Genomic DNA, 11,236 nt, shown 5'->3' with positions numbered 1-11,236 from the left:
TGTGCTAAATGCCATCGAATTGTACACTTTAAAATGGGTAATTTTTCATTTGTTTTTCTTCAAAACTTTTTATTGGAGTATAGCTGATTTATAGTGTTGTGTTAGTTTCTGGTGTACAGCGACGTGATTCCGTTTTATCCGTATTCTTTTCTTTTTTTTATTATTTTTTTTAGGGCTGCACCCATGGCATATGCACGTTCCCAAGCTGGAGGTGGAATCGGAGCTGCAGCCACTGGCCTACACCACAGCCATAGCAACTCGGGATCCAAGCCGTGTCTGCGGCCTACACCACAGCTCACGGTAATGCCCAGTCCTTAACCCACTGAGTGAGGCCAGGGATCGAACCCACATCCTCATGGATACTAGTCGGGTTGGTTACGGCTGAGCCATGATGGGAACTCTGCATATTCTTTTATATAGAGTCTTTTCTCTTATAGGTTGTCACCAGATATTGAGTAGAGCTCCCCCGGCTATGCAGTCGGTCCATGTTGCTTGTCCATTTTACATCTGGTAGTGTGGATATGTTCACCCCATTCTCCTAAGTTATCCCTCCCCCCCCCCTCAGCTCCCCTTCGATAACCATCACTTCATTTTCTATGTCTGTGAGTCTGTTTCTGTTTTGGAAATCCGTTCCTGTCTATCTTTTTTTTTCTTGTTTTTTTTAGATTCTAGGTACAAGTGATATGATACTCTATTTTCTTTCTCTGTCTGGCTTCGTTCACTTAGTATGAGAATCCCTAGGTCCATCTATGTTGCTACAAAGGGCATTATTTCACTCTTTTTTATGGTTGCGTAATACTCCATTGTATCAACGTACCACATCTTCTTTATCCATCCCTCTCTTGATTGACACTTAGGTGGTTTCCATGTCTTGGCTCTTGTGAATAATGCTGCTGTGAACGTGAGGGTACATGCATCTTTTCGAATTAGAATTTTCATCTTTTCTGGATCAATGCCCGAGACTGGGGTTGCTGGATCATGTGGTAGCTCTATTTTTGTTTTTTTAAGCAACGTCCATACTGTCCTCCAAAGTAGCTGCACCATTCACATTCCCACCAACGTCTCCCTACACCCTCTCCAGCGTTTTGAAACGGTTTACTTGACGTTGTGCGAATTTCCTCTTGTTAAAAAATGACACCTGTTGGAGTTCCCATCGTGGCACAGTGGAAACGAATCTGACTAGGAACCATGAGGTTGCAGGTTTGATCCCTAGCCTTGCTCAGTGGGTTAAGGATTCGGCATTGCCCTGAGCTGTGGTGTAGTTTGCAGCTATAGCTCCGATTAGATGGCTAGCCTGGGAACCTCCATTTGCCACGGGTGTGGCCCTAAAAATCAAAAAAATAAAAATAATAAAAATAAATTTAAAAAATTTTAAATGACAGCTGTTGAGCATTACCGTGTGCTGCACACCACGCAGGCCCGTGGACAGGTAATAACTGATTAATCTGTAGCACCATGTGGGGCAAGGGCGGTTTTCTCCATCTTTAGAGTTGGGTGTCCCTTGAGGCAGGATCCCAAAGCCAGCAAAGGACAGGTCTGAGATCTGTCTGTCTGGCACCAGAGCTCTTCCCTTTAAAAATTATCCTTCCGGGGAGGTCCTGTCTTGGTGCAGTGGAAACAAATCCGACTAGGAACGATGAGGTTGCGGGTTCGATCCCTGGCCTCACTCAGCGGGTTAAGACTCCGGCGTTGCCTTGAGCCGTGAGCTGTGGTGTAGGTCACAGATGCGGCTTGGATCCTGTGTGGCTGTGGCTGTGGCTGTAGTTCCAATTCTACCCCTAGCCTGGGAACTTCCATGTGCCTCAGGTCAGCCCTAAAAGCAAAAAAAAAAAAAAAAAAGGAAAAAAAAGAAATTATCCTTCTGGGCAAAGGGGAGGAGTGCGTGGTGAGACTCAGTCCCCTCTCTCCCTCCACGTGTCAGCTCTGCTCTCACGTCTCTCTGCCTTGACTCTGAGTGAGGTTTCCTGTCCAGCAGACACTGAGTCCCACTCCCCCTCTCCATGCCTCAGAAGGTAGTGAGTGTCCAGGTGAGAGCCGATGAAATAAAAAAGAGGAAAGAGAGAAAAAATAAACTTGAAGGAGTTCCCGTCATGGTGCAGTGGTTAACGAATCTGACTAGGAACCATGAGGTTGCGGGTTCAATCCCTGCCCTTGCTCAGTGGGTTAAGGATTCGGCATTGCCGTGAGCTGTGGCGTAGGTTGCAGATGCAGCTCGGATCCTGTGTTGCTGTGGTTCTGGCGTAGGCCGGTAGCTATAGCTCTGATTTGACCCCAGCCTGGGAACCTCCATATGCCATGGGAAGCGGCCCTAGAAAAGGCAAAAAGACAAAAAAATAAAATAAAATAAACTTGAAGAATCCCTGAAGCTCCTCTTCCTACCGGTCCAGGTGAGACGCCCCTGTCCAGCATGGCTCTCGGGGGATTCTGGGAGCTTGTGGGTTATGCTGCCTTTTTCTTAGTTGGTGGCCAATTGCTGGGGGGCTGTCACGCTATAAATAAAATGGTTTAATTTTGTCGCACCTGCCAGAGCCAAATACATGGGTAGCATCTGGGCCCATGTACCATTTCCTGCCAAGTTCCATTCCCAGCCTCACTGCCATGCTCAGGTTTGCTCCCCACCCCCCCAACCCAGAGGCTTCTGTTGCCGGAAAATAACCTTAAAATTCCTCTTAGACATCAGTCCCAGCACAAGCCTACCCTGCCCACCTCCCAGCCTCACCTTCTGGCACACTCAGCCTCCCTGGCTCACACCAGCCACCATCCTCCCCCCATGTATTGGTTTTCTCTCAGCTCCTCTCAATCCCAAGCTTGTCTCTGCCCCAGGGCCTTTGCACAGGCTGTTACTTCTGCCTGAAACTCTCTCCCCGCAGTTTCTTCTCATCCTTCAGGTACCATCTTCTATCACATCCTCCAAAATACTTCCCCCTCATACCAGATCCTGAACCAGGGCTCCTCAAAACTGTCAAGATCAGGAGTTCCCACTGTGGCTTAGTGGGTTAAGAACCTGACTCATATCCATGAGGATTTGGGTTTGATCCCTGGCCTCGCTCAGTGAGCTAGGATCTGGCATTGCTGCAAGGTACAATGTAGGTCCCAGATGTGGTTTGGATCTAGTGTTGCCATGGCTGTGGTGTAGGCTAGCAGCTACAGCTGCAATTCAACTCCTAACCTGGAGACATACATATGCTGCAGGTATGGCCATAAAAAGACCAAAAAAAAAAAAAAAAAAGACCTGCCAAGGTCATAAAAAGGAGTGAGGAGCTGTCACAGGTCCTGTGGGATCCAGGATTGGAGACACAATATTAGAGATAAAATGGGAAATTCAGATACAGCTTGGAGTTTATTTAATTCTAGCGTGTGAATGGTGGTCTTATTTTGAGCCCTCCACCCTGGTGGTGTAGGATAATAACATTCGGGAGCACCTAAGGCAGGGTACATGGGAACTCTTTGTACCGTCTTTGTAACTCTTCTGTCAGCCTAAAGTTATTTCAAAAGAAACAGTGTAAAATTCAAAAGTAGAGAAAAACACCCGGAAAAGCAGGCATTTCACGTCTGGGTGTATCCTCTGGTACAAACAAGACAACTGGCTCAAAACGATGTCACCAAGCCCCATGGCACCAAGTACAGTTTCTGCTCTCCCCGAAGGGAATCCTAAACCAACCAGGAGTCTCCTTAGCAGCTGTAGTTAGGTAACTTGCCTCTGCCATCCCCTACAGGAAAGTGACCTTGTGACAGCCGGATAACCAGCCCACTTACTTTTGCCTGGAATAACTTCCTCATTCCTGCTTCTTTTTGCCTGTAAATATCTTTCATTTTGTACAGCTTCTCAGAGCTGCTTTCTGTCTGCTGCTGTGGATGCTGCCAGAGTCACAAACTGTTGAGTAAAGCCAGTAAGAACTTCCCATGTTACTCAGTTGAATTTCAACAACCCTGAAGAATTGAAAGTGGAGGTTCAAACAGAATCCATCTCCCATGTTGATAGGAGCATTGTTCGCAATAGCCAAGAGCTGCCAGCACAATAAATGTCCATCAAAGGATGAACAGATAAGCAAAACATGGTATATTTATATAAAATGGAATACTCTTCACCCTTAAAAAGTAAGGAGGGAGTTTCCATTGTGGCTCAGAGGGTTAAGAATCCGACACTGTCCATGAAAATGTGTGTGCAATCCCTGGCCTCACTCCGTGGGTTAAGGGTCTGGCATTGCTGCAAGCCGCAGTGTAGGCTGTAGATGTGGTTTGGGTCCTGTGTTGCTGGGGCTGTGTGGCAGGCTGGCAGCTACAGCTCCGATTCATCCCCTAGCCTGGGAACTTCCCTATGCTACAGGTACAACCCTAAAAAGAAAAAAATTTTTTGAAAAAATCAAGAAAATTCTAACCCATGCTGCAACATGGATGAACCTTGAGGGTCTTTTGCATGGTGCAATAAGTGAGTCAGAAAAGGCATATGTATGGTTTCACTTATATTTGGTATCTGGAGTAGCCAAATGCACAGAGACAGGAAGCAGAGTGGTGCTTTACTAGGGGCGGGGGTTGGCGGGGGCTGGGGGGGGCATGCAGAGTTACCGAGTTATCACTTAATGGGTATATAGTTTTAGAGGATGAAAAAGTCCTGGAGCTGGATGTTGGTGATGGTGTCACAGCATTGCACGTGTCCTAACACTGCTGAACCAGCCACTTAATAACCGCTAAGATGGAACAGTCTATGCTGAGTCTTTTACCAGCTTTGTAAAATGTCATTGGAGCACAGCTGACTTACAATATTGCATTAGTTTCAGGTGGACAGCAAAGTGAATCGATGATACATAAACCCATATCCATTCTTTTTCAGATTCTTTTCCCCTATAGGTTATCACAGAATATTGAGTCGGTTTCCCTGGGCTAGACAGTAGGTCCTTGTTAGTTACCAGTTTTGTATATGGCAGTGTGTTTATGTTAATCCCAACCTGCTAAGTTATTCCTCCTCCGGGGTAATTTTTAATTTTCTAATTAAAATGTTTTAAAAAGCAAAAAAAAACACAAAAAAAACCAAAAAACCCAGCCTATTGGTAAAGTTACAGAGAGCGAGAGAGTTGTTTTTTGGGGAAGGTGCAAAACCTTCTGGAAGGAGACCGTAAAAGAAGGAAGAAAACCGGGGGAGGTGTTGGAAACACCCTCTCCTTGATGGTGGTGATGGTATCATGCTGTCGGCATTTGTCACCAAGTCATTGAATAGTATACATGAAATATGTGTATATCAACTATGCCTCAGAAAAGGTTGCTTTTTTTTTTTTTCTTCCTTTTAGGGCCGCACCCCGTGGCATCTGGAGGTGCCCAGGCTAGGGGTCGAATTGAAGCTGTCGCTGCCAGCCTTCACCACAGCCCCAGCAGCACAGAATTCCAGCCGTGTCTGCGACTTACATCACAGGTCTGGGCAATGGCGGATCCTTGACCCAGTGAGTGAGGCCAGGAATTGAACCCACATCCTCATGGATACTAGTCAGGTTCCTTTTCAGGAACTCCAAGCTTGCTTTTTTTTTTAAAAGAGAATTTTCAGAGTTCCCTTGTGGCCGAGCAGGTTAAGGAGCTGGCATTTTCACTGCAACAGCTCAGGTCACTGGCCTGGGAACTTCCATAGGCTGCGGGCTCGGCAAGAAAAGAAAAAAATTAAAAATTAAAAAAAATACACGTAAAGGGAATTTCCCCCTATCTCTGCACTTTGTTGAGATCCAGTATGAAGGTCCATGGGTGATTATGTCTGCCTGTGCTAAAGAGATGCTTTAGGGAGTTCCCACTGTGGCTCAGCAGCCTAAGGACCCAAAATAATCTCCACGAGGACGCGGGTTCCATCCCTGGCTTCGCTCAGTGGGTTAAGGATCTGGCTGCCATCAGCCTCAGGGTAGGTCACAGATGTGGCTGTGGTGTAGGCCACAGCTTCAGCTGCAATTTGCCCCCTAGCCTGGGAACTCCCATATGTCACAGGTGCAGCCATAAAAAGGGAGAAAAAAAAGACAGACGGACAGACAGACACACTTCAGTGGCCCAAAGTGGCACATGTACCCCATTGCCCATCTTGAGGCAAGACCCTCATAAGAGGGTGGGGTTCTTGGAATTGTACTTTGCAGAACAGAGTATGCCTTTCCTTCTTGTAGGGTGTTTTGGACTGGATATGGGCCCCCCTCCAGTTCCCATCTTGAAGCCCTTACCCCCAGTGTCGGGGTATCGGAGGTGGGGCTTTGGGAGGTGATTAGATCATGGGGGGCTGATGGGATTAGTACCTTTATAAGGAGAGATACACCAGATTGCCCTCCCCCCTCTGCCATTTGTGTTAGGACACCCCAAGAAGGGCAGTCAGCCACAAGCCAGGAGGAGACGGTGCCCCCCTGCCCTCGGTCTTGGAACCTGTGAGTATCACAAGCCATCTTTTCAGAGACAATAGCCTCCTGATCTGTGGGTCTGTCCGCCTGAAGAATAACAATAAACCTGTATTTTAAGACATCTCGGGGCCTCCATGGGACTGAGTTGGATGGGAACATGGTAGACAAGGACGGGACCCCTGAAGTTCGGGGTACCAGGCTGGGATGGAGGGGATGTAAAACTGAGCAGCTAGTGGGAGACCCCTCACCTCTCAGCTCCCCCCTCCCCCACCTTCCACCTCCTACCTCCCCATTCCCACCCCCCTTCCCACCTCCCTACACCCCATCGATCCCACCCCACCCACCCACCTCCTCTCACCTCCCCACACATCCCACCTCGCCCCACCCCCACTGCCCTCCCCCATCCCACCCCCAGGGGCATAGCCAGCGCCTACAGCAGAATTAGGTTTGTCGCTTCAGGGGCTGCCTGGCTGTGAGAACACCCCAGAAGACTGCAAGAGGGGAGAGGGCCCCGGGGGGTGTATCATGGAGGAGAGCGGGAGCCAGGAGGGAGGGTCAGGGCAAGACAAGGGGGCAGCCGTGTGAGTGACAGGTGCAGCATGGAGCCTGATGGGTAAACTCCCGCTTCAGATTCGGCACGATCCAGGTTCTCCCCACCCCCCATACCCCGCCGCCTCTGACTCCCTTGTCTTTTGTCTTTTTAGGGCCACATCCACGGCATATGGAGGTTCCCAGGCTACAGGTGGAATCAGAGCTACAGCTGCCGCCTACACCACAGCCACAGCAACTCCAGATCCGAGCCGCATCTAAAACCTACACCACAGCTCATGGCAATGCCAGATCCTTAACCCACTGAGCAAGGTCAGGGAGGGATCGAACCCTCGTCCTCACAGATATTACTCGGCTTTGTTAACCACTAAGCCACAACGGGTAACTCCCATTTCTCTCTCTCCCTTTTTTTTTTTTTTTTTTTTTAATTTTCCCACTGTACAGCAAGGGGGTCAGGTTATCCTTACATGTATACATTACAATTACATTTTTCCCCCAACCTTTCTTCTGTTGCAACATGAGTATCTAGACAAAGTTCTCAATGCTATTCAGCAGGATCTCCTTGTAAATCTATTCTAAGTTGTGTCTGATAAGCCCAAGCTCCCGATCCCTCCCACTCCCTCCCTCTCCCACCAGGCAGCCACAAGTCTCTTCTCCAAGTCCATGATTTTCTTTTCTAAGGAGATGTTCATTTGTGCTGGATATTAGATTCCAGTTATAAGTGATATCATATGGTATTTGTCTTTGTCTTTCTGGCTCGTTTCACTCAGTATGAGGTTCTCTAGCTCCATCCATGTTGCTGCAAATGGCATTATGTCATTCTTTTTTATGGCTGAGTAGTATTCCATTGTGTATATAGACCACATCTTCCGAATCCAATCCTCTGTCAATGGACATTTGGGTTGTTTCCATGTCTTGGCTGTTGTGAATAGTGCTGCAATGAACATGCGGGTGCACGTGTCTCTTTTAAGTAGAGTTTTGTCCGGATAGATGCCCAAGAGTGGGATTGTGGGGTCATATGGAAGTTCTATGTATAGATTTCTAAGGTATCTCCAAACTGTTCTCCATAGTGGCTGTACCAGTTTACATTCCCACCAACAGTGTAGGAGGGTTCCCTTTTCTCCACAGCCCCTCCTGCACTTGTTATTTGTGGATTTATTAATGATGGCCATTCTGACTGGTGTGAGGTGATATCTCATGGTAGTTTTGATTTGCATTTCTCTTATAACCAGCGATGTTGAGCATTTTTTCATGTGTTTGTTGGCCATCTGTATATCTTCTTTGGAGAAATGTCTATTCAGGTCTTTTGCCCATTTTTCCATTGATTGATTGGCTTTTTTGCTGTTGGGTTGTATAAGTTGTTTATATATTCTAGAGATGAAGCCCTTGTCGGTTGCATCATTTGAAACTATTTTCTCCCATTCTGTAAGTTGTCTTTTTGTTTTCTTTTGGGTTTCCTTTGCTGTGCAAAAGCTTTTCAGTTTGATGAGGTCCCATGGGTTTATTTTTGCTCTAATTTCTATTGCTTTGGGAGACTGACCTGAGAAAATATTCATGATGTTGATGTCAGAGAGTGTTTTGCCTATGTTTTCTTCTAGGAGTTTGATGGTGTCCTGTCTTATATTTAAGTCTTTCAGCCATTTTGAGTTTATTTTTGTTCTCTCTCTCTCTCTCTTTTTTTTTTGTACGTTGATTTTTAAAAATTGAAATAAAATTGATTTACAAAATTGTGTTTCAGGTGTACAGCCAGGTAAGTCGGTTATTTTTTTTTCAGATTATTTTCCATCTTGTTACTGTAAGATATTGAATATAGTTCTCTGTGCTCTACAGTAGGTCCCTGTTATCTATTTTATGTACAGGAGTGTGTCTTATCTCCCAATTTAGTCCTTCCCCAGCTGTCCCCTTTGGTAACTGTAAGTTTGTTTTCTATGTCTGTGAGTCTGTTTCTGTTTTGTACATAGATTCATTTGTATTACTTTTTAGATTCCAGATATAAGTGATATATAATTTTTCTCTTTGTCATCATTTAGTTTGAAAATCTCTAGGTCCACCCATGTTGCTGCTAATAGGAACATGTCATCCTTTTCGTGGCTGAGTAATATTCATGTGTGTGTGTGTGTGTGTGTGTGTGTGTGTGTGTGTGTAATATGTATGTATATGTACACACACACACCCATGCCCTTCTTTATCTGTTCATCTAAGGACATGTAGCTTTCTTCCATGTCTTGGCTCTTGTAAATAGTGCTGCCATGAACACTGGTGTGCATGTATCTTTTCAAATTAGAGTTTCCATCCCAGGAGTGGGATGACAGGAGCATATGGTAGCTCTACTTAAGTTTTGGGGGGGGGTTGGGGAGGGTTGTTTGTTTGTTGGTCTTTTTAGGGCCGAACCCACATAGGGAAGTTCCCAAGCTAGGGATCAAATCGGAGCTGTAGCTGCTGACCTACACCACAGCTCATAGCAGTGCCAGATCCTTAACCCACTGAGCGAGGCCAGGGATCAAACCCAAATCCTCATGGATACTAGTTGGGTTCGTTACCCCCGAGCCACAACAGGGACTCCCTCTACTTAAGTTTTTAAGGAACCTCCATACTGCTCTCCTTAGTGGCTGTACCAATTTACATTCCCCCCAACAGCGCTCCCTTTTCTCCATACCCTCTCCAGCATTTATTTATCATTCATAGACTTTTTGATAATAACCATTCTAACTGTTGTGAGATGATACCTCACTGGGTTTTTTGTTGTTTTTTGTCTGATTGTTTGTTTTTGTTTTTGTGCTTGCCTTTTAGGGCCACACCTGCAGCATATGGAAGTGCCCAGGCTGGGGTGAAATCAGAGCTGTAGCTGCCAGCCTTTGCCACAGCCACAGCAATGCAGGATCTGAGCTGCATCTGTGACCTACACCACAGCTCACAGCAATGCTGGATCCTTAGCACACTGAGCAAGGCCAGGGATCGAATCCATATCCTCATGGATACTAGTCAGGTTCATTTCTGCTGAGCCACAATGGGAACTCCCCTCGTTGGGGTTTTGATTTGTATTTCACTAATAATTGGTGACATTGAGCATATTTTCATGTGCTGTTGGCCATCTGTATATCCTCTTTGGAGAAAATGTCTATTTAGGTTTTTTGCCCATTTCGATTGGTTATAGGCGTATGTATGTATGTATTTGTATGGGCTGTTTGTAGGTAAGATTTCATAGACACCCAATCACAGAATCACCCCTGCTTCCTGACAGCACTCAAGTCTAGCGCAAGCTTTCATTTGATTCTGCTCGAAATGACCCCATATATCCAAAGCCAATGATAGCTTCTTTCTAATATCCTCTTTATCCTTTTCTCTGGCTGCCATGGCAAAGCACTACAGACTGGGGGGCTTTAACCACAGAACTGTATTTTCAAAGAGCCCTGGAGGCTCCAAGTTCACAACGAAGGTGTTGGTGGGATTGGTTTCTTCGGAAGCCTCTCTCCTCGATGGGTAGATGCCGCGTTCTTGCCAGGACCTCACGTGGTTGACCTTCTGTCATGTCTGTGTCCTGATTGCCTCTTCTTATAAGGGCAGGAGTCATATTCGATTAGGACGCCCCCTTGTGACCTCATGTGAACGTCATTACCTTATTAAAGGCCCCCCTCTCCAAATATAGTCACATCTGAGGGGCTGGGGGTGATGACTTCAACATATGCATTTGGGGGACCCAAGGCAGCCGGAGCACCTGTTATGGGACGTGGGTTTCCTCTTGCCCTGTGATGTGTGTTCCCTCCCGTGTGCTCAGTAAGAAACCCAACTTGTTCCACGCAGGTTTGTTCCTGGTGGGTCTTGGACTGACGAGCATCAGCCTTGGCCATCATTTGAGGCTGAAGAAGGGATGCAGGGATTGTTGGTGGACAGAGAGGAGAAGGAGGAAGGGGACTCCCTAAGGATTCCCATGAGATGAAGAGATACCCGCTGAGTGTCTGGCACCACATGGGAAGCTGAAGAAGACGAGGCATGTCTACACCCTGTCCCGTGGTCTATGGCATCTTACTCAAGATGCCATGGAACAGGGGGCCACTGAGCTGGATGCCAGAGGGACGTCTGGATAGCAAGTTAGGCTGGACTCTTGACCTTCTGCAATGGGGACAGTTGGAAAAACCCCCAAACAGTAAGAACATCTCGAAGCTCTGCTCCTGATATAGCTGTGGAGGATGGAAACGGGGCTCAGACAGATGGAGTGTGAAGGCAGGGCGAGAAGGAAGGAAGCTGTTTTCTGTTCCCACCGGGGAGCCTAGACTTTTTTTTTTTTTTTTACTCTATCATTTTTTTTTTAATTTTTGGATTTTTTTAAGTAA

This window comes from Phacochoerus africanus, chromosome 8, assembly GCF_016906955.1.
Source record: "Phacochoerus africanus isolate WHEZ1 chromosome 8, ROS_Pafr_v1, whole genome shotgun sequence".
Classification (NCBI taxonomy): domain Eukaryota; kingdom Metazoa; phylum Chordata; class Mammalia; order Artiodactyla; family Suidae; genus Phacochoerus; species Phacochoerus africanus.
The sequence above is the reverse complement of the archived record's forward strand: the minus strand, read 5'-3'. Positions refer to the sequence as shown.